At 41.7% G+C, this 23,081-nt stretch overlaps 1 long non-coding RNA gene across 1 annotated transcript; it reads right to left on the bottom strand.

The window, feature by feature from the left end:
• Positions 6,023 to 19,758, bottom strand: LOC110263512. The gene is made up of 2 exons (XR_002349300.1): positions 19,352 to 19,758; positions 6,023 to 7,438 (listed from the first exon to the last, which is right to left on the bottom strand). It is a non-coding gene; the product is annotated as an uncharacterized LOC110263512 (long non-coding RNA).

Genomic DNA, 23,081 nt, shown 5'->3' with positions numbered 1-23,081 from the left:
TTTGTTTCTTTGATTCCATTTTCACTCACACTAAAAAGAACATCACAAATTCTAATCTCTCTTTTTCGAAAATCAACGCGGTGCATCTTTCTCCCCAACATCCCACACCATCCTCGCGCACTATTGTCGATTGTCCTTGTATCTTTTGCTGCCGCCGTTTGCGCAGAGTAGATAACTACCATCGCGTCTCCACTTCATCATCCTCACATCCCATCGTTCATCGTCCGTGGATTCCTTTCATCCATACCACGACGTCGCGCTCCGAATCAAAAGCAGCTATGTCATCCGCCCTCCTTCACTTCGCATTCATTGCGTGCTGCCTCCTCGCCTCGAGTTGTAGGTCGCCGACAATGACTTTCTTCTTCTCCATGCGTCTGTCGCTACCATGACATCTTTCTTCTTATTTTTGGATGTTTTTTGTCTTAGGTTTTGGATTTTTTTATAGTTTTGGATGTTTCTTTTCTAATAATTTTGGATGTATCATTTTGTTAGGTTTTAAATTTTTTTAAATAATTTTAGAATTTTTAAAATAGCTTTAGATTTTTTCATTATGTTTTGGATGTTTCTCATGATAATTTGAATTGAAGTTCTCTCTAAAGAACTTTTAAAAAGTTTTTGGATATCTCATTTTTTGCTAGATCTTATTACGTTTCGGATGTTATTTTCTTCTATTTGGTTTTGGATTATTCTTTTTACTGATTTTGGATGTTTCTTTTTCCTAAGTTTCAGATATTTTTTCTTATATTTTGGATATTTCTTTGTTTTGGATTTTGGATGGTTTTTTTAATAATTTTATATGTTTCTTTTTCTTAGTTTTCAGATTGATCATCTAGAACCTTCACTACAAATATCTATCTTACCATATTTCTCTAAATACTTCTAGAGTGTTCCATACTACTCTTCATACTCCTATATACATTCACACTCTTCTAGAATACTCTATGACATTTTAGAGTCTTCTAGAACCTTCTAGGGTATTTCGGGACCTTCTAGGACATTCTAGAACGTTTCGAAACCATCTAAAGCATTCTCAAACACTCTAGAAAATTATACAAACACTGTTAAATCTAACCTTCTAAAATTTACCGTGACATTCTCCCCCACCTAATGTGCAGACGTCTTCGTCGCGTTCTGTTCATGATAGCGCTCTAGGTGTTCTTAGAATTGCTACAGATATTCACGAGCTTCCCAGCTAGCTTCGGTTATCGGGAGTCCTTTCCACTTGATCAAGTATTGGATACTTGTGGTACTCCTCTTCGTCGCATGACGCGATTAGTTAAGATCTCTTCGATTTCTTTATCAAAGGATCTAATCACCACAGGCGGAATACGACTCGACTCACCTCTATTCGGTTCATCTTGGTCTTCATGATATAGTTTAAGCATACTCACATGGAAGACCAGGTGGATCTTCATAGAGGGAGGGACATTCTACTTTGCAAGCAACCTCCCTAACACATCCAATGATCTCAAATGGCCCTTCGTATTTGCGGATTAAGCCCTTATGAACTTTGTGAAAGGCTTTGAACTGTTGTGGAAGAAGTTTAATCATAACCTTGTCTCTCACTTAATAGCTTACATGTCTCCTCTTCTTATCTGCCCATTTCTTCATCCTCTTTGTAGCTTTATCGAGGTAAGAACGAGTGACATCTACTTGTTCTTCTCATGAATTAATCATATGATAAGCTCCTAGACTCTTCTCTGAGTAAGAGGAAAAAAGAGAGTGTGGTGTAAGCGGCTGTTGTCTGGTCACAATCTCAAATGGACTCTTCCCTGTAGACTCGTCCCTTTGAAAATTGTATGAGAACTGAGCAATGTCGAGGAGTTTTGTCCAATCCTTCTGATTAGCGCTTACAAAATACCTCAAGTAACACTCGAGTAAGGCATTCACTCTCTCAGTCTACCTATTGGTTTGAGAATGGAAGCTTGTTGAAAAATGAAGCTTTGACACAATGAGTTTGAATAGATTTGTCCATAGTCATCCTGTGAAGTGTGGATCTCGATCACTAATGATGCTCTTAGGCAATCCCCATTACTTCACCACATTCTTGAAGATCAGTCGTGTTGCTTCCTCTGCAGTGCAGTCAGTAGAGGCAGGTATAAAAGTAGCATACTTCAAAAATCGATTCACTACCACGAGAATAGATCAAAACCCCTCGAACTTCAGTAAGATAGAGATGAAATCTAAAGAGACACTTTTCCATGGTCTCTCTGATGGAGGCAAAGGTTCCAACAATTCACTTGGTGTCTTGTTTTCAATCTTATCTTGTTGGCATACAAGACAAGTCTTCACATAGCTCTTCACTTTATCTCTCATTTGAGACCAATAATAAGAAGATTCAATGAGTGTAAAGGTCCTTCGCTGACCTTGGTGACCATCCCACTTGGTGTCGTGGCATTCTCTCACTAATTTTCTCCTTAGATTTTTCCATTTGGATACGTATAATCTTCTCCTTTCAGTGTAGAGAAGGTCGTCTTCTAGCCAAAATTGTTTAGTCTTATCTTTTCTAGCCAATTCCACCAATTTCTTGGCTAAGGGATCATGATGCAACCCTTCTTTGATGGTATGCAAAATTTCTCCTTCGACCATGGAAATGGCTGCCATCCTGTATGGTGCTGAGACAAGCAGTTTCGCTCCTAACTCCAATTCATTCTTGTGGTCCACCTTTCTCTTAGGTGGTAGTTGTTTTGGTAACTCGGGATACATTACATCCTTATTTTCTTCAATGACTTCATTAATAGATCCAAATATGTAATCTCTCATTTCTTAAACCGTTTCTTGACTTGCATGGCAGAAAGCATCGGTAGTCCTTCAGCTTTAGAGACTGTAGGGACCACGCATGGAGACCCTTTCTACATGACACATACTATGTCGTAGTATGGCATAGGTATTATATTTGCCTTTCTTTGCAAATCAAGCCCGATGACTATTTTGAAATTGTCCATGGGTGCTACTGAGAAATCCACAAGACCCTTCCAAGAACCAAAAGTCATCTCAACCCCTTTTGCTATTCCCTTAAGGGGTTCACCCTTGGTCTTCATGGGTTTGAACCAACCATTCTTTTCGGTGATCTTCAACCCAGGCCTCTTTGCTTCATTAGGCATGATGAAGTTGTGTGTAGTACCAGTGTCGATCATAGCCGTGACGGGTTTTTCATTGATAAAAGTTTTTACATACATCAAGCATTTCTTTTCTGCAGTGCTTGCCTCTTTGCCTTTTACAATATTTATGAGTTGGATAGATCCAAAACAATCAGTTACTTGAGATTGAGCCTCTCGTTCCTCGGCGATAGATGCCAGAGTCCCTAACTTGGGATAGTCCTTCATTTGTTGTGGTCTCTTTCACACGAAGCATCCTCCTTTGGGCACGAAAGCCTCCTTTAGTAGAACTAGATTTGGAGGAAGACTTGGATTTAGAGTCTCCCTTATGATACTCAGTGAGTGATTCGGCCACCACGATGGCCTCATCAACATCCTTAACATTCTTTCTTTGTAATTCTTGCTTTGCCCAAGGTTCGAGTCCATCAATGAAGAAGAACAATGCATCCTCTGATGCTAAGTTGGAAATTTGAAGCGTGAGAGTAGTGAACTCCTTTATGTAGTCACTAATCGTACTATTGTGCTTCAACTCCCTCAACTTCTTCCTTACTTCATAAACCACATTCTCAGAGAAGAATTATCTTTTTAACTCCCTTTTGAAATCTTTCCATGTGGCTATGTTGCAAGCACCTTTTTTCTGTATTTGCTCACTTTCTCCTCCACCACAAAGTAGCATTATCAGAAAGGTAGAGAGCTACAGTGCGTACCTTTATTGGTTCTTCGACCACCCCTTAGCCTTCAAAATACCTCTCCATTTGCCATAGGAAGTTCTCCACATCTTGAGCGTCCCTCACGCCCTTGAACTCCTTTGGCTTTGGGAGATTAATCTTTGTCGTCTCCCTTATAATAGTTGGTCGAGATTTTGCCTCCTCGAACTTCCTCAAATAGCTTCAACAAATTCTCAAGCTTCTCTTTGATTTGGAGCATGCTTTCATTGAAAGCATCTAGTTCTCCTAACACGTGAGTCTCGAGGGTTTCCTTATCATGTTCTATCCTTTGGAAGTGCTCATCCATAGAGAATAGAACATTCTCTAACATAGAAACTCTTTCTTCTAAGAAGTTAGAGTCCTTACCTCTAGGCTCACTTGAAAAACAGGCCTTCTTGCCTCCCCATTGAGAAGGAATAGCATCCCTTCCCCTTTGAGACTCAACATGCTTCATAGTTACACTAGAAGTCATACCCACAAACCACTTATGCTCCCTCTCGAACCTTGCTCTGATACCAAATTGTCACGGCCTTGGACATTCCAACGCTATCGTGACGGTACTCGGACTTACTCAACCTCTTGAGCTAAGACCAAGTCAGCCTAACTCTCAAATAGTTAGCAAGAAAGCTAAGAACACAACAAAAAGGAAGCTTTGGTGGAAAGAACACTTTATCACTCAAGTATTTGTTACAAATGACTCACGCACTTAAACTCTAACTCTTACTCCCTATTTATAGCTATCCACCTCCTCAATGGATGGTTAGAATTAAATCTAATGAACAGTCCAAAGTGATCATCCAAAACCTTCACTACAAATATCTATACTGCTATATTTTTCTAAATACTTCTAGATTATTCCATACTACTATTCATATTCCTACATACATTCACACTTTTCTAGAATACTCTATGACCTTTCAGAGTCTTCTAGAATCTTCTAGGGTATTCCAGGATCTTCTAGGACATTCTAGAATATTCTGGAACCATCTAGAGCATTCTCAAACACTCCAAAAAATTATACAAACACCCTTAAATCTAACCTTCTAAAATTTACCGTGACAATCTGCTTTAAAATGAGTCTTGTTTTTCAAGATTTTGTTAGCAATTTTTTCTTTTCGGTCAAATGTTTGCAAATCTTTTATTTATGCATTAGGTTAGCAATTTTTTTTTGTCATATAACTCACACCACACACTCATAAACTCTACTTGAGAATTTTTCATCTACTATCTCCAATGATACTCTAATTTAGAAATGTAATTTATAAGGCTAATAAAATTCTCACTACTTTTAGAGTCTCACCACTATTAACAATTATTTTTTTAGTATAAAAAAATGTCCAAAAAAAATGACAACAAAAGAAAAAAATTAGTTACAAATCATACGGGATAAGGTGACTCCTCTCTCATCCTCATTGAGATGCTAACTAACTCTGGGGGTGGAGTGTCATAGAACAAAAAAATCTTCCTCTAAATCTAAGCTTTTTCTAGCCAGGTAATCAGCACATTTATTACCTTTTCTATAAATTTGTACAAAATAAATTCTCCAATCATTCTTTCTTAGCTTAAAAATCCTTCTGACAAAAGAATTAGGATGCTTGGTTTCTTTTCCCATTTAAAAATTTTACAACAGCTGCAAAGTCACATTCAACCACTACTCTTTTTATACCCATTGCCCAAGCCATGTTTAATCCTTCAAAAATGCCCTAGGGCTCAGCTTTGAACATCGAGCAATTGCCGATATTATAGAGGTGAACTCAACCACCCATCTTCCCTCTTCATTTCTAATACGTCAACAACATCCAGCACTGTCTACACTTTTCTGCGACGAGCCATCCATGTTTAGCTTTACCCATCCTGGCAGGGGCGATGTCCAGCATATGTCGATCTCCCTAATCACTATTCTCTTCTCAATCAGGTGAAAATTATCCATTATTTATTTAATCTGTGTCACTTAATTGATGATTTCCATGAGGCTGATATGGTCTCTTGTATCTCTCTTCATGGGCTTCTTTGTTTCTTCAATACCAGAGCTTCTAACACGTTACAATGAAGAGATCTTTTTAGTCAAATTTGTTGCTCCTCCCAAGCTACTATTTCAGGTTTAATTCCATCTACTCATACCAATTTGATTCATAGAATTGTTGTAGAAATTTAGTGAATGAACCTAGATTATCGAGGCTTTTTGACAATCACTTATCAAGTGTAATTAATTTTTTGGTTCTCTCTAGCAGTAATTACATTTCCATTATCCCCAAAAATTTTTGCTTGCCTTGTGTTTGTATAAAAATTCTTCTATGAAGAGCACTCCACAAGAAGACTTTGGCATGGTGGCTGTAGAGGTGTCAATTGAGCCCAAGACCCTAGAGCTGGCCCTAAACCTTCCAAAATAATTCTAGTCCATATCCCCAAAATTTACAAAATCATATTTTTTTAAGCCCTATCCCTAATTAAGTCCCCCCCTTAAAAAATTAAGACAGGATTGGCCCTAAAAGCCCTAGAATCTGATCTCCTCCTCCCTGAGACGCTGAAATGGTGAAACCTACTGAATACGTGAAACCTACGCGGTGCTCCTCCTCCTCCTCCTCCTCTGCATTCTACTTCTACTTTCTGCTCCTCCTACGATGGTGGCTGACTTCTGCGTTCTGCTCCTCCTACGATGGTGGCTGTACCCAATGGACAATGCGGTGGCTGTTCCTCCTCCTTGATATTATGAACATTAGAAACAAGGATGTGAGTTTGGCTAATATTTATAAGGATGGTGTCCAGATTGTTGTTGGTGATAGATTGAGAACAAAGTTTTGGGTGCACAGATGGCTAAAAGAGGGCTGCTGAAGGATTCTTTTCCTAGAATGTTCATGGTGGCAGCATATTAGGATTGTGTTTTTGGAGAATTTAAGGTATAGGACGGGCTGGGGTGTAATTGAAATCTATAGTGGCAAAGACCACTGTAAATCTGAGAAGAAGAAATGCTTAAAAAATTTCTTCAAGTCTTAGCGAAGGTGGAGTTTTCGAGTGGTAGGGAGGATACATGATAAATCAGGTGTCTTCTCTGTTAAATCCCTCATGCATGTATATTATGCACAAGACAGACAGGTCGAAGATGAGGGAGAGTTGCTTTCTCTAAGAAACTTGTGAAAAAACCATTTTCTATCATGGGTTGAACTTTTAAATTGGTTTGTGTTGCGAAAAAAGCTCAACACAAGAGAAAGGTTGTCTCGATGTAGTATTCTTCCTTTAGAAATAGCTCAATGCCCAATATGTAGAGGTGAGACAGAAAGTATTTATCACTTATTCTTCTCATGTAACTTGGCCTGGGAGTTATGGTCGAGGTGCATTAAAAGACGGGGAATTGTGTGGTTATGGCAAGGAGGTGTCAGATCCTGTTTCAACTCATGGTTGGAGGCTTCTAGTGCTAGAGGAGAAAAGAAGGTTTGGACTATGGTGTTCTTAACAACTATCTGGTGTATTTGAAAGGTGAGAAATGAAAAGATCTTTAATTGGTAAGAATACGAATCTAAATACAATAGAATGGGAGATTGAGCATTGGTGTAGAACATGGGTGAAGGGCCAAGCCATGCATGCAGCAAAGTGAGATATGGATAGTACATGAGAGACCTAAATTAGGAGCCTTACCTACTGTTCTGAGGGTTACCTGAAACTGAAGGTCGATCTCGGATGAGATCTGCTGTGGTGGCCGGAGCTGTCGTGTCTGACTTGTTGGATCTGGTGGAGCTGGAGATGCTGCTGATCCTTCATCACCGGAGGGTGGTGGTACCTGCAAAAGACTCCGATGCTTAAGTTAGCATGGGCTTTAAGCAGGTTTTTAGTAGAATCAGAGTATGAGTTATACCTGGGTGCTCCAGTATATTTATAGTAGTGTGGAGTGATCTTTCTGGAGATAAGATAGTTATCTTATCTTATCTTTGAGTAGAGTTTATCTTATCTTCAAGGGAACTGCCCTTATCTCTGTAGGCTTGGGCTACCTTTGGATTTAGGTCATGTTCCTCTATTTGGGCCCTTATTTGGGCTTTCCTGGTGACTTGGCCGATCTCTTTAAGAAGAGGTCGGATGGTTCTGACTCGAAGAGGTCGGTCGATTCAGCCCGGGTCGGACAGTTCGACCCAGAGTATGAACAGTGCCCCTGCTTGAGTGTGGTCTTCCTTTTGAGGTCGAATCCTGGCTTAGGATTTTAATCTTTTTAGAAGCCGAGCTCGAGCATTGTCGATTCCTTCTTCGTAGAGTTTTCCTCTGAATACGGAACACTTTTCTTTTCCTTTATCCTTTGGGAACGCGTATTTCTTTGCCTTGGAAATGTGCAAAGGTTTTTAATAACCTATTAACTCTTCTTTTTTGCCGTTTTCTCCTCTTTTTCATTTTGAATTGGATTTCAAAAGATTTTGCTTCCGTTTCTTCTTCTCTTCGCTTACTGTAACTCCATCCTTTCCCTTCCATTTTTTCTGGCTCATCTGGGACTTTTGTTTTCACGTTTTCACGCTCCTCTCTGTGGCGCCATTGGTGGTTGTTGGTGCTTCACTTGTTTGAAAGGTGATTCCTGGTCTCGTTTCCCGTTTTTAACTTCTTCAGCGTTCATCGTCTCCTTCCTTTTGCAGGTTTGGTTTTCTTTCTTCTGCTTTCTTTCATGTTTGAAAAGTTTTGATCTTTATTTTGTGAAAGCTTGAATCTTTTCTGCTTTTGTCGTGTATCTGGTCAAATATGTGCTCTGAGAATTCATTTGCTATGCATGATTTTTTCGTGCTTCCTGCTAGTTAGGGTTTTGACTGCTGATATTATCTCTGATTGTATCTTGTTGATTTGCGCCTTTGATGATTTCCCTTTTGAAATGCTGAACTGTCTGACTTTGAGAGAAGGTTGTGCCCTTGATGATTACCTCTTTGCATGTTTAAATATTTGATATTTTCTGATAGGCTGTAAAAAACGATGACTTTGATAGATTATTTTGTGTTTTTTCTTGTGGGATGTTGCTGTCGAAAGGGGGGTTGCTTCCTTTGTTTTGAGGGATGTAGGTCGCAGATTTTTCCTATGATTACCTCTTTTCATTTTTAGATGTTTGATATTTTCTGATAGGCTGTAAAAACTTTGATAGATTATTTTGTGTTTTTTCTTGTGGGATGTCGCTGTCGAAGGGGTGGGGGGGTTGCTTCCTTTGTTTTGAGGGATGTAGGTCGTAGATTTTTCCTGAGTTCCTACTCTGTTACTGCCTCCAAAGGATGCCCCTGGACCTTGGGTTGTGTCTTGGGGTTTCCTTTTGCTATTGTGTCTGTTTTCGTCCGAGCTATTTTCTTTGTTATGCCCGAGTTGTTTATTTAGTAGTCCTTCTCTCTTTTTCTTTGCTGTAGGACTAGTTGATCATGTCTTCTCGCAAAAATATTGTTGAGACGTCTTCCAAGGTCCCTGAGGGTATGTCCGTCTGGTTGGACTCCCTCGTCCTGATGTGTGTTTCCGTAGTTAATTCTGAGTATATCGTGGAGCTTAGAAAACATCACCGGGTCTGTAGTAGTAGGGATCAGGAGAAAAACTATGAATTGGTGGCGCCTGACTCTGACGAAAGGGTTTGTTTTCCTTCTCTGACCCAGGGGGAACGCCCCTTCTTTTATGTGTACGACTTCTTTTTCAGCCAAATGAACATCACCCTTCCTTTCACCTCCTTTGAGACCGACTTGTTGTGGTCGTATAATGTAGCTCCATCCCAACTCCATCCGAACTCATGGGGCTTTATCAAGATCTTTCAGTTTCTTTGCCAAGAATTTGATGTCAAACTTTCTCAAACTCTCTTCCTTTACCTCTTTGTGTTGACCAAACCTGGGACTACCAAAAAGAAAGCTTCTTGGATTTCTTTCAGGTCTGCCCAAGGACACAAAGGTTTTTCTATGTATGATGAGTCTTTTAGGGATTTTAAGAACTACTTTTTTAAGGTCCGGGCTATTGAAGGAGCCCGGCCTTTCTTTTTGGATGAGAATGGTGAGCCCAGCTTTCCTTTAGAATAGCAAAAGAATGTAGTGGTGTCCAGGAATACTTGGGAGATGTTGGATGAAATTGAGCAAGCTTTTGTAACTGTGTTGGAAGAGAACTGGGGCAGCCTCCCCATCTTGATACAAAGAAATTTTTAGGAAATCCCTCACTTCTCCGAGCTGAGCTGGGTAGGGATCAACTTCTTTTGTATTTGTTGTACTTGTTTATTTTGTCGAGTTCATTCCTTTTCTTTCCAGTTTATAACTTGGTTTCTTGTGTATTTTCAGAGATGATTAAAAATAATGACTCCATGAAGGCCTTTAAGAAGGCGAGAAAGGCTACAGCAGCCCAGTACATCTCGGCTAAAGTTGCTGGGGAAGGATTTTCCCAGATTCCTCCCAAGAAGCCTGTTTTGAACACTGTTGGTCCGAGGAAGATGATTCCTACACCTCAAGTCCATTTAGTTGATCCCCCCCAGACTTCTGCTGCTACCTCTTTTCCCTCTGCCGGCCCTCTTCTAAAACGACAGAGGACTGTTGAGCCCTTTAATCTGGACACTCCCGACTTTGATGCTGTTGGTTTTGTTGATCAATAAATTGCTCCTTATGGTGTTGTTCCTACTGATGATGTCTCCCTCCTTTGTCATTTGGACTTTATTACCCGGAGTAGTATTAAGATGGCACATATGGGAGCAGCTTTATATCGAGCTGCCCAAGATCTTCCCATTCATGCGACCAAAGCTTTTATGGAAAAGGCCAAATCAGAGTTCGACAGGATCAAGGGGTTGAAGAAGGAGCTTGAGGTGAAGGTGACAAAGCTGGAAAGAGAGTTGGAGGGTGAGAAGATTCGGGCTACTGCTGCGGTGGCTTCTGTGAAGTTGGCTGAGGATATGGCGCTGAAGCATAAGGAGAGCTATGTCTTGATTTATAGTGAGATGATGGAGCTTAGTAAGAGTTTAAAATCTGCTCGAGCTGACTATGCCGAGCTTCAGGGCCATCTCGTGGGCAGTGTGACTACTGCTTATGAGAACTTGAAGGATCAGGTCTGAGTTCTTGCTCCCGAGCTCGACCTTTCTCTCTTCAGGTTAGATACTATTGTGAAAAATGGGAAGATTGTTCCTGCCTCGGATGAAGATGATGATGATGTCTATCCCCCATGTGCCATCCACAAGACTTCTGTTGTTCCGACTTCTTCCAAGCCTGCAGCTGAGGTTGAACACCCTGATTCGGATCCTGATGTTCAGATCCTAAATCGGGCGGATGGGACTGTCGATGCTATCCCCCTCTAGACTTGTCCTCCTTCACCCCGAGATGCTGCCACTGGGGAGTCTTTGAATCCTTTATAATTTTCTTTGATGTATTGTGGATAGCTCGGTCTGTGGGCTTTTAAACTCTTATTTTTGTAATTGGTGGTCTATTTGACTTCGGATATTTTAGTTGCTTTTCTTTTAGCAACTTTATTTAGAAAAAACAAAGTAGTTTTTTAAGCTTCTTGGGGTTGACTTCAGGCGGCCTCTTGAGTTTGTTATTATAGCAACATTGTTTCTTTTGTGATACGCTTGTCTGCATCTTTTTGACACTTTTCTGGAATCTTGAGAGTGTTGGAATCTTACTGTCCGACCTCTTTATTAGATTGCCTTTGTGCTTTATTTCCTGCTTTAGTCGAAGCTAGCTTTGTTCAACTAGTCTTCTTCACATTCTTTCATATAATACTTGTAGATTGATTTTATTGAGGTCATGGCTTTCTAGGTTTGACTTGAATCTCTTAGAGCGTATGCCTTCTATCGGCCAATTTCTTCATCTTGGTCTGTTCGAAGTTATTTCTAGTAATCCATTTTATTTGGACCTTTGTCAGGTCTCTTTTATGGATTACTTTTTATAACTTTTGTAGTTTTGTCAGGCCGACTTCATCATGTCGGTCCCTTCTAAGTTATTTCTAGTAATCCATTTTATTTGGGCGTTTGTCAGGTCTCTTTTATGGATTACTTTTTATAACTTTTGTAGTTTTGTCGGGCCGACTTCATCATGTCGGTCCCTTCTAAGTTATTTCTAGTAATCCATTTTATTTGGGCCTTTGTCAGGTCTCTTTTATGGATTACTTTTTTATAACTTTGTAGTTTTCTCGGGCCGACTTCATCATGTCGGTCCCTTCTAAGTTATTTCTAGTAATCCTCTTTTTTAGGGCTGGCCATGCCTCTTTCTAGGGATTACTTTTTATAACTTTTGTTGTTGTAGTCGACTGGTCCGACTTCTTTATGTCGGTTCGTCTTTAAGTTATTTCTATCAATCCATTTTTATTGAGGCCTCGTCAGGTCTCTTCCTATGGATTGCTTTTTGATAACTTCTTGCATTATTCTGTTTTTGCCACTTTTCATCTTGCCGATTTTGTAGAAATTGAGTTTGATCCTCGCTTGGTCGATCTTTGATGAATTCAGTTTTTATCTTTGTTGATCTTTATCGTGATCGAGCAGTGAGTTTGGTTTTCACTTTTTGCCGATCTGTAGCTTTATAATCGGGTGATGAATTTTTTGCATTTTCAGATTAATGCGTTTTGATAAAGAGGATTTGTAGAAAATCTTCTTAGGTTGCAGGCATGCCACGACCTTGGTAGCTCTCGCCCTTCTAGTTCGGACACCCTGTAGTAGCCTTTTCCCAGTACCTCTGTGACTCGGTAGGATCCTTTCCAGTTAGCTGCTAGCTTTCCCTCTCCCGGTCGACTTGTTCTGATATCATTTCGGATTAGGATAAGGTCGTTGTTGGCAAAGTTTCGCTGTACTACCTTCTTATTGTATCTTGAGGCCATTCGACGTTTCAATGCCTCTTCCCTTTGAAGTTGGGAGTTGGCCTCTTCACTGTAATGGATCACTCTGGGCGATCCTTCTTCGATCTCTACTGGGATCATTGCCTCCATTCCGTAAGCAAATCGAAAAGGTGATTCCTTTGTGGTGGAGTGTGGAGTTGTCCGATATGCCCATAGGACTTGTGGGAGCTCTTCAGCCCAGGTTCCCTTCGCGTCCTGTAATCTCCGTTTTAACCTAGCCAGTATGACTTTGTTGGCAGCTTCTGCTTGTCCATTAGCCTGGGGGTGTTCTACGGATGTGAATTGGTGCTTTATTTTCATGTAGACCACCAATTTTATGAAGCCTACGTCTGTAAATTGAGTGTCATTGTCTGTGGTGATGGAGTATGGAACCCCAAACCTTGTGACAATGTTTCTATATAGGAATTTTCTACTTCTTTCAGCAGTGGCGTTAGCTAGGGGCTCTGCCTCAATCCACTTTGTGAAATAATCTACCCCAACGATGAGGAACTTGACCTGTCCTGATCCTTGGGGGAAGGGCCCAAGGAGGTCGAGTCCCCATTTTGCGAATGGCCAGGGTGAGGTTATACTGATGAGTTCCTCTGGTGGGGAGATGTGGAAATTAGCGTGTTTCTGAGATGGTGGACATGTCTTTACGAACTCTATTGCTTCCTTTTGTAAAGTTGGCTAATAGAATTCGGCTCAGAGTACTTTTTTTGTGAGAGCTTGTGCTCTGATGGGATATTTTTGCGGAGAAATGAATTTCTCCAAAACACCCAAAACTAACCGGCAAGTGCACCGGGTTGCATCAAGTAATAATAACTCACGGGAGTGAGGTCGATCCCACAGGGATTGAAGGATTGAGCAATTTTAGTTTAGTGGTTGATTTAGTCAAGCGAATCAAGATTTGGTTGAGAGATTTGTGATTTGCAGAATTTAAATTGCACAGAAAGTAAAGGGAATGGGTAATTGGCATGAAATTAAAGATAACAGGAATTAAAGTGCTGAATCTTAAAGAACAATAAATTAAATGGCAGAAACTTAGAACGCAAGAAATGTAAATTGCAAAATCTTAAAGTGCAAGAAATGTAAATGGCTTGAAATGTAAAGGGAATGGGGAGTTGGATTTGCAGAAATTAAACAAGGAAATGTAAAATTGCAACAAGCAGAGAAATAGAAGAAGACTTGGATTGAATCGGATCTCAAACGGAAAAGTAAACAGAGGATGTAAAATTAGAATTTAGATCTCAGGACCCAAGAGACTAGAAAACCAAGTCTAGATCTCAATGCCTTCCTAGATCCAACAAGAACAATTGCAAAGGAGATTGTAAATTGCAAAGAAAGTAGATGAACAAGCAAGTAACCGAAACTGAAATTCAATTAAGCAGAAAATTAAACAAGATTCCAAGGTGAGATTGAAACAGAATTTCTTCAATTCTCCACCCAAAATCCAAGACAAGAAAAGTAAAGAGTGCTGGGCAAGAACAAGGAAGAAGAGAGATCAATTCTCCTCCCAAATTCTCTTCAATTAAACAACAATGCTAAGAAAAATAAAAGTGAGCTCTAAGCAAAACTGAAAAGAAAGCTATTCTGAAAAACTAAAAGGGAAGCTCCCCTAAAACTTAAATTCTAATCTATTTATACACTTTCTTCAAATGGTCTTCAAGCCTTCAATTGGGCCTTTGCTCTTGGTGGAATTGGGTTGAGAGAGGCCTTGGATGATTGCTCTTGGAGTTTGGAGAAGAACCGAATTGAACCGGGTTGGAATCATGAAAGCTAAAGTTAGGGGGCTAACGTTGGCGCAAACTTTTGGTGCATCCAGGGAGTGTTTTTCATTCCAAAAGTTAGCCAAAAAGTTAGGGGCTAACTTTTGCTCCAGCTTTTGCTTCCTGGTTCATAATTAATTCAAGACTCAAGTCACTCCTCCTAGCCATTCCTTCTTGCATCAACCTTTCTCCAAGCTTTTTTCACCTATCATTAATCAACCAAACACATCAAAGCTATGCTCAAAATCATGAGATATTCATTCTTTCATAATATATGACAATTATAGCATAAAACCTCATGAAATAGCATGAATTCACACATGGTTGATTAAATCAAAGGAAACATGAAAATCTACCCAATTGGCTTGCTTTTGGCTCAAGAAAGTTCATAATTCAATTGAAAACAAAAGAAAAAGGCTAGTGAAACTAGGCTAAGATGACTTGTCATCGTGCTCCGAGATGGTTGCCACAGATGCCACTGTGTATTTCTTCTAAAACTTCCTTTGTGTTGAAATTCGGCACACATTTTAACAGTGGTGTTGAAATCCCTCTCTTATATCGAGTATTGTTTATAATGGTGTAATATTGTGCTTCCCGTTTTAACCTATTTGCCTCCTTTTTATCTGCAAGGAGTATTTCTATTTTGAGGTAGTTAATTATGGGAGTCATCCATCCTTGATCCAGACCGGTTATGGCTAGGACCTTTTCATCTTCCAAAATTGACGGGTTCTGTAGTATCTCTTGAATGAGGCTTCTATTGTTGCCCCCTGGTTTAGTGCTGGCTAGTTTTGAGAGTGCATCAGCTCTAGCATTCTGTTCCCGGGGTATGTGGCGGACCTCGTATTCCCTGAGTTGTCTGAGCTGTTCCCTGATTTTGTCCAAGTACTTTTTCATGGTGGGATCCTTGGCTTGGTAGCTCCCTGCTATTTGTGAGGTGACTACTTGTGAGTCACTGAAGATGATAAGTTTTTGAGCTCCGACCTCCTTAGCCAGCTTCAAACCAGCTAGTAATGCCTCATATTCAGCCTGATTGTTTGAGGCAGGGAACTCGAACTTAAGGGAGAGTTCGATTTGGGTTCCCTGATTGCTTTCTATTATTACGCCTTCCCCGCTCCCGGTTTTGTTCGAGGAGCCGTCTACGTAGAGATTCTATTCTGTAAGGATTTTCGGAGTGTCAGTAAACTCTGCAATGAAGTCGGCCAGGTACTATGATTTGATGGCTATCCGCGCTTCATATTGAATGTCGAATTCAGACAACTCGACTGCCCATTGTAAGATTCTTCCTGCCAAATCTGTTTTCTGCAAAATGCCTTTTATGGGCTGGCTGGTCCGAACCTTGATGATGTGGGCTTGAAAATATGGGCGAAGTCGTCGCGACGTTAGTATGAGAGCATAGGCAAATTTTTCTATTTTTTGGTAGTTCAGTTCGGACCCTTGTAGTGCTTTGCTAATGGAGTATGTAGGTTGTTGTCCGCTTTCATCCTCTCTGACCAGTGCTTAGGCTACTGCCCGATTTCCTACTGCGAGGTACAATACAAGTGGTTCTCCTTCCCGTGGCCGAGTTAGAATAGGTGGTTGTCCCAGGAACCTTTTGAAATCCTGGAAAGCTTGCTCACACTCCGTTGTCCATTCAAACCTCTTTTCCTTCCTTAAAGTGGCGTAGAAGGGGAGAGATTCTATTGCTGATCCGGCTAGAAATCTGGACAAGGCTGCTAATCTTCCATTGAGTTGTTGTACCTCTTTGACATAGGTCGGGCTCTTCATGTCGAGTATAGCCCGGCATTTATCCGGATTTACCTCGATTCCTCTTTGTGTGAGCATGAAACCCAAGAATTTGCCACCTTCTGCTGCGAAGATGCATTTTGCAGGGCTAAGTCGCATGCCATGTCTTCTTATGGTGTCGAATACTTGGGTGAGTTCGGACAGTAATGATTCCTCGTTCTGTGTCTTTACTAACATGTCGTCCACGTATACTTCCATGACTTTCCCAATATGGTCTGTGAAGACTTTATTCATTAATCTTTGATAAGTGGCTCCTACATTTTTGAGTCCGAATGGCATGACGACGTAGCAGTAGTTTGCTTTTGGGGTTAAGAATGAGGTTTTTTCTTGATCAAGTGGGTACATTGGGATTTGATTATATCCCGAATAGGCATCAATAAACGAGAGGTATTTGTATCCGGAGGAGGTATCCACCAGAGCGTCGATACTTGGGAGTGGATAAGGATCTTTTGGGCAAGCTTTGTTGAGATCGGTGTAGTCAGTGCACATCCGCCACTTCCCATTTAATTTTTTCACCAAGACGACGTTGGCTAGCCATAATGGGTACTTGACTTCTCTTATGAATCCTGCCTCTAGTAGGGCTTGTACCTGTTCTTCCACAGCTTGGGATCGTTATGGCCCGAGCTTTCTACATCTCTGCTGTACTGGCCAAGATCCTGGGTATACTGCTAGTTTGTGGCACATTAGTTTGGGGTCTATGCCCGGCATGTATGCGGCCTTCCATGCGAAGAGGTCAACATTATTTCTTAAGAACTGTATGAGGGACTCATTTACGTCTCCTTTTAGGATTGTGCTGATATTGGTTGTTTTATCTGGGATATCTCCGATCTGGACTTTTTTTATTTCGCCTTCGGGTTATGGATGAAGTTCTTTCCGCCTTCGAACTCCCCCGAGTTCGATGGTGTGGATTTCTTCTCCTCTGCCTCTAAGGTTCGGACTTTTGTTGTAATAGCGGCGCGCTATCTTCTGGTCTGCTTTTATCGTAGCTATCCCTTCTGTGGTTGGGAACTTCATGCACAAATGTGGAGTCGAGACTACTGCATCGAGCTGATTTAACGTTGTCCGACCTATTAGGGCATTGTAGGCTGAACTCACGTTGATCATAATGTAGTCTATGTTGAGTGCTCTGAGTTCCTTTTCCTCTAGGTCGAGTTTGTCGAAGGCGGTTTTGAACAAGATGTCAGCCAAGCTTCCCTGGTCTACCAGTGTGCAGTGGAGATTAGCGTTGGCCAATATGATAGTGATGACCATGGGATCGTCATGTCCCGAGATGATGCCAGTTGCGTCCTCTTTAGTAAAAGTGATAGTAGGGAGGTCAGGTGCTCCTTCTCCTCCCTCGACATGATATGCTTCTTTAAGATGTCTTTTGCGAGATGATTTGGAGATCCCTCCTCCCGCAAATCCTCCATGTATCATGTGGACATGTCTCTCCGGGGTACGAGGTGGTCTTCAGTTTGTCCAACGTCTTCGTCCCTTCTTCTTTTTCTTAGCTCATCTGCTTTGCTGGCTAAGTACCGATCTAGTTTTTCCTCTCTCACCAGTTTTTCTATGACATTCTTCAAGTTGAAGCACTCGTTGGTGGAATGTCCATAGATTCAATGGTATTCACAGTATTCTGTCCGATTTCCTCCTCCTTTCTTGCTTTTGAGTGGGCGAGGTGGGGGTATCCTTTCAGTATGGCATACTTCTCGATAGACATCTACAAGAGACACCCGAAGAGGGGTGTAATTATGGTATTTCTTGATCTTTTCTCCATGCTGATCTTTTTTCTTAAACTCTTTATCCTTATCTCGGGAGGAGTAGGAGAATCCGGACTTTGAGGTCTCTCCTAGTCGAAAGTTTTCCTCCATGTTGATGTATTTCTCTGCTCGTTCTTGTACTTCATTCAGGGATGTGGGATGTTTTTTCGATATAGAGTGACTAAAAGGTCTCTCTTGTAAGCCATTGATGAAACCCATAATGGCTGCTTCTGTCGGCAGACTTTGTATATCTAGACATGCCTTGTTGAATCTTTCCATATAGCTGCGAAGGCTTTCCCGATCTCCTTGCTTGATTCCTAATAAGCTTGGAGCGTGTTTAGTTTTGTCCTTCTGGATGGAGAATCTGGCTAGAAACTTCTTGGCTAAGTCGTTAAAGCTTGAGATGGACCTAAGGGGCAGATTGTCGAACCATTTAATTGCTGTCTTTGTCAAGGTAGTCGGGAAGGCTTTGCATCGAATTGCGTCTGAGGCGTCGGTGAGGTACATTCTACTTCTGAAATTATTGAGATAATGGCTGGGGTCTGATGTGCCGTCATATGGAGTCATGTCAGGGGGTTTGAAGTCTTTTGGTATTTTGGCTTTCATGATCTCCTTGCTGAATGGGTCTTGGTCTTTGCGGGGGCTGTCTTCGTGGCTGGATCGAGTAGTTTTAGCTTTGAGATCGGCTTCAAGCTTTAGGAGCTTGTCTTCTAATTCTCGACGTCGCCTAGCTTCCCTTCGCAGGTCTCTCTCGGCTTCCCGTTGATATTTGACTTCTTTTTCGAGTTGTTTTAATCGATCTTGAAGTACCTCCATGACTCCTGTGTTTGGCGAGTTCTTATCTTTGTTAGGCTGAGAAGTATCATCTAGTGTGACATCTGTGTTCTTATGCGGTGTTCTGTTCTCCAAATCAGAATTGTGGTCGTTGTCAAGGTTGTCTACCATGATGATGGGATGACTTCCAGGTTCCTTGGCAACAGTGCCAATGTTCCGAGGGTTACCTGAAACTAAAGATCGATCTCGGATGAGATCTGCTGTGGTGGCCGGAGCTGTCGTGTCTGACTTATTGGATCTGGTGGAGCTGGAGATGCTGCTGATCCTTCATCACCGGAGAGTGGTGGTACCTGCAAGAGACTCCGATACTTAAGTTAGCATGGGCTTTAAGCAGTTTTTTAGTAGAATCAGAGTATGAGTTATACATTGGTGCTCCAGTGTATTTATAGTAGTGTGGAGTGATCTTTCTAGAGATAAGATAGTTATCTTATCTTATCTTATCTTTGAATAGAGTTTATCTTATCTTCAAGGGAACCGCCCTTATCTCTCTAGGCTTGGGCTGCCTTTGGATTTGGGTCGTGTTCTTCTGTTTGGGCCCTTATTTGGGCTTTTCTGGAAACTTGGCCGAGCTCTTTAAGAAGAGGTTTGATGGTTCTGACTCGAAGAGGTCGGTCGATTCAGTCCGGGTTAGATAGTTCGACCCAGGGTATGAACACCTACTGATTTGGAGTCATATTGATGGTTGATTATGTATTGATTAGTTATATTATATGTTCTTTTGTGGGTGGTTGTTTTTCTTTGCTTGTCTTATATACTCTTGTATTGGTTTGAACTTTATCTCATTGTGGGATCTTACTAGAACTATCAAAAAAAAGAAAAAAGAAAAAGGAGTTATAACATACTATCTTAGATCTTTTTCTCCTTCAACCCAATAATCATTCCAAAAATATGTATTGAGAATATTGTCTATATACTAAATTGAGTATTCTTGAAAAATGGACCACAACTTCACAAGTTCTTTCCAAAAACTTGAATTTGTATTCCTACTTCTAATGTTACCATTCACTTGATTCCCATTGCAATACTTATATTGTAGAACTCTAACCCACAGTTTATTCGGGTCTTCACCAATTTGCAAATCCTGTTCATACCCTGGGTCGAGCTGTCCGACCCGGGATGTTCTATCGACAAGACGACCGACCTCTTCAGGTCAGGACAATCCGACCTCTTCTCAAAGAGCTCGGCCAAATTACCAGGAAAGCCCAAAAAGGGTCCAAATGGAGGAACACGACCCAAATCCAAAGGCAGCCCAAGCCTATAGAGATAAGGGCGGTTCCTTTGAAGATAAGATGACCTCACTCAAAGATAAGATAAGATAAGATAAGATAAGATAACTAACTTATCTTATCTAAAAAGGTCACTGTACACCATTATAAATACACTGGAGCACTCAGGTATAACTCATACTTTGATTCTACAAAAAACCTGCTTAATACCAACAAGTCGAACGCGACTGCTCTGGCCACCACCCACATGCCGGACACATCATCGCCGATCAGTACAGAAGATCTCGTTCGAGATCGACCTACAGTTTCAGGTAACCCTCGGAACATTGGCGCCGTTTCCAGGGAATCTGGAAGTCATCCCACCACCATGGCAGATGACCATGACAACGACCACGATTCGGATCTAGAAGATAGAACGCCGCACAAGAATGCGGACACTACACCAAAAGATACTTCTCAACCTAACAAAAACAACGATTCACCACATGTGGGAGCCATGAAGGCACTTCAAGATCGTTTAAAGCAACTCGAAAAAGAGGTGGAGCATCAACGAGAAGCTGAGAGAGCCCTACGAAGGGAAGTTAGGTGACGCCGCGAGTTAGAGAACAAGCTCATAAAACTCGAAGTAGATCTCAAGACCAAGACAACTCGATCCGGTCACGAAGACGACTCCCGTAAAGACCAAGACCCATTCACCAAAGAGATCATGAAGGCCAAAATCCCAAAGCACTTCAAACTTCCCGACATGACTTTATATGATGGCACAACAGATCCCGGCCATCATCTCAGTAATTTCAGAAGTAGAATGTACCTCACCGACGCCTCAGATGCAGTTCGCTGCAAAGCCTTCCCGACTACTTTAACAAAGACAGCAATTAGATGGTTTGACAATCTACCTCCTAGGTCCATCTCAAGCTTCGACGACTTAGTCAAGAAGTTTCTGGCCAGATTCTCTATCCAAAAAGATAAAGCTAAGCAGGCCCCAAGTCTATTAGGAATCAAGCAAGGAGATCGGAAAAGTCTCCGCAGCTACATGGAAAGATTCAGCAAAGCATGTCTGGACATACAAAGCCTACCAACAGAGGCCGCCATTATAGGTCTCATCAATGGCTTATGAGAGGGACCTTTTAGCCAATCTATATCGAAAAAATACCCCACATCTTTGAACGAAGTGCAAGAACGAGCAGAGAAGTACATCAACATGGAGGAAAACTCTCGACTAGGAGAGACCTCAAAATCCGGATTCACCTACTCCTCCCGAGACAAAGAGTCCAAAAAGAAAGAAGATCAACATGGGGAAAAAATAAAAAATACCACAATTACACCCCTCTTCGGGTGTCCCTTGTGGATGTCTACAGAGAAGTTTGCCATACTGAAAAAATACCCCCAGCTCGACCACTCAAAGGCAAAAAAAGGAGGAGGAAATCGGACTGAATATTGTGAATACCATCGAATCCGTGGGCATTCCACCAACGAATGCTTTGACTTAAAAAATGTCATAGAAAAACTAGTAAGAGAAGGGAAATTAGGTCGATACCTAGCCACCCGAGACGATGAGCAAAGAAAAAGAAGAAGGGACGAAGATGTCGGACGAACTGAGCAATCACCTCGTACACCAGAGAGACACGTCCACATGATACACGGAGGATTTGCAGGAGGAGTGTTCACACCCTGGGTCAAGCTATCCGACCTGGGATGATTGGCGACAAAGCGACCGACCTCTTCAGGTCAGGCTACCCAACCTCTTCTCAAAGAGGTCGGCCAAATCGACGGGAAAGCCCAATAAAGGGCCCAAATAAAGGAACACGACCTAAATCCAAAGGCAGTCCAAGCCTAAAGAGGTAAAGACGGTTCCCTTGAAGATAAGCTGACCCCACCCAAAGATAAGATAAGATAAGATAACTAACTTATCTTATCAGAAAGGTCAGTCCACACTACTATAAATACACTGGAGCACCCAGGTATAACTCATACTCTAATTCTACAATAAACCTGCTTAATACCCATGCTAACTTAAGCATCGGAGTTTCTTGCAGGTACCCCCAACCCTCCGGTGACCAAGGATCAGAAGTGCAGCCAGACCAATGAGTCGGACACAACAGCTCTGGCTGCCACCAGCTAGCCGGACACGTCATCTCCGACCAGTACAGAAGATCTCATCCGAGATCGACCTACAATTTCAGGTAACGCTCGAAATATTGGCGTCGTTGCCGGGGAACTTGGAAGTCATCCCATCACCATGGCAGACGAACAGAATAACGACCACAACTCAGATTTAGAGGACAGAACGCCGCACAAAAACACGGGTGCCACACCAAAGGACACTCCGGAATCTAACGGAGACAAAAACTCATCACATCCGGGAGTAATAGAAGCCCTTCAAGATCGCCTAAAGCAACTCGAAAAAGAAAGCCAGTACCAGCAAGAAGTCGGCAAGGATCTACAAAGAGAGGTAAGGCGACGTCGAGAATGAGAAGATAAATTTCTACAACTTGAAGCCGATCTCAAAGCAAAGACTACCCGGATCACCCCTGAAGACAACTCTCGCAAAGATCAGGATCCATTCACTAGGGAAATCATGAAGACTAAAATCCCTAAAGACTTCAAACTTCCGGATATGACTTTGTATGATGGCACTACAGATCCCAACCATCACCTCAGCAACTTCAGAAGCAGAATGTACCTCACCGACGCCTCAGACGCCGTTCGCTGCAAAGCTTTTTCAACGACTCCCACGAAGACAGCAATTAGATGGTTCGACAACCTACCTCCAAAGTCCATCTCCAACTTTGACAACCTGGCCAAAAAATTCCTGGCCAGATTCTCCATCCAAAAAGACAAGGCTAAGCACGCCCCCAGTCTACTAGGTATCAATCAAGGAGATCGAGAAAGTCTCCGCAACTACATGGAAAGATTCAACAAAACGTACCTAGACATACAAAGCTTACCAACAGAGGCTGCTGTCATGGGCCTCATCAACGGCCTACGAGAAGGACCCTTCAGCCAATCTATATCAAAGAAATAACCCACATCCCTAGACGAGGTATAGGAGCAGGCAGAGAAGTACATCAACATGGAAGAAAATTCTCGACTTGGAGAAGCCTCGAAATCCGGTTTCACCTACCGAGATAAAGATAAAGAATCCAAGAAGAAGGAAGAT

Source organism: Arachis ipaensis, chromosome B06 (genome assembly GCF_000816755.2).
Source record: "Arachis ipaensis cultivar K30076 chromosome B06, Araip1.1, whole genome shotgun sequence".
Taxonomy (NCBI): Eukaryota; Viridiplantae; Streptophyta; class Magnoliopsida; order Fabales; family Fabaceae; genus Arachis; species Arachis ipaensis.
The sequence above is the reverse complement of the archived record's forward strand: the minus strand, read 5'-3'. Positions and strand labels throughout refer to the sequence as shown.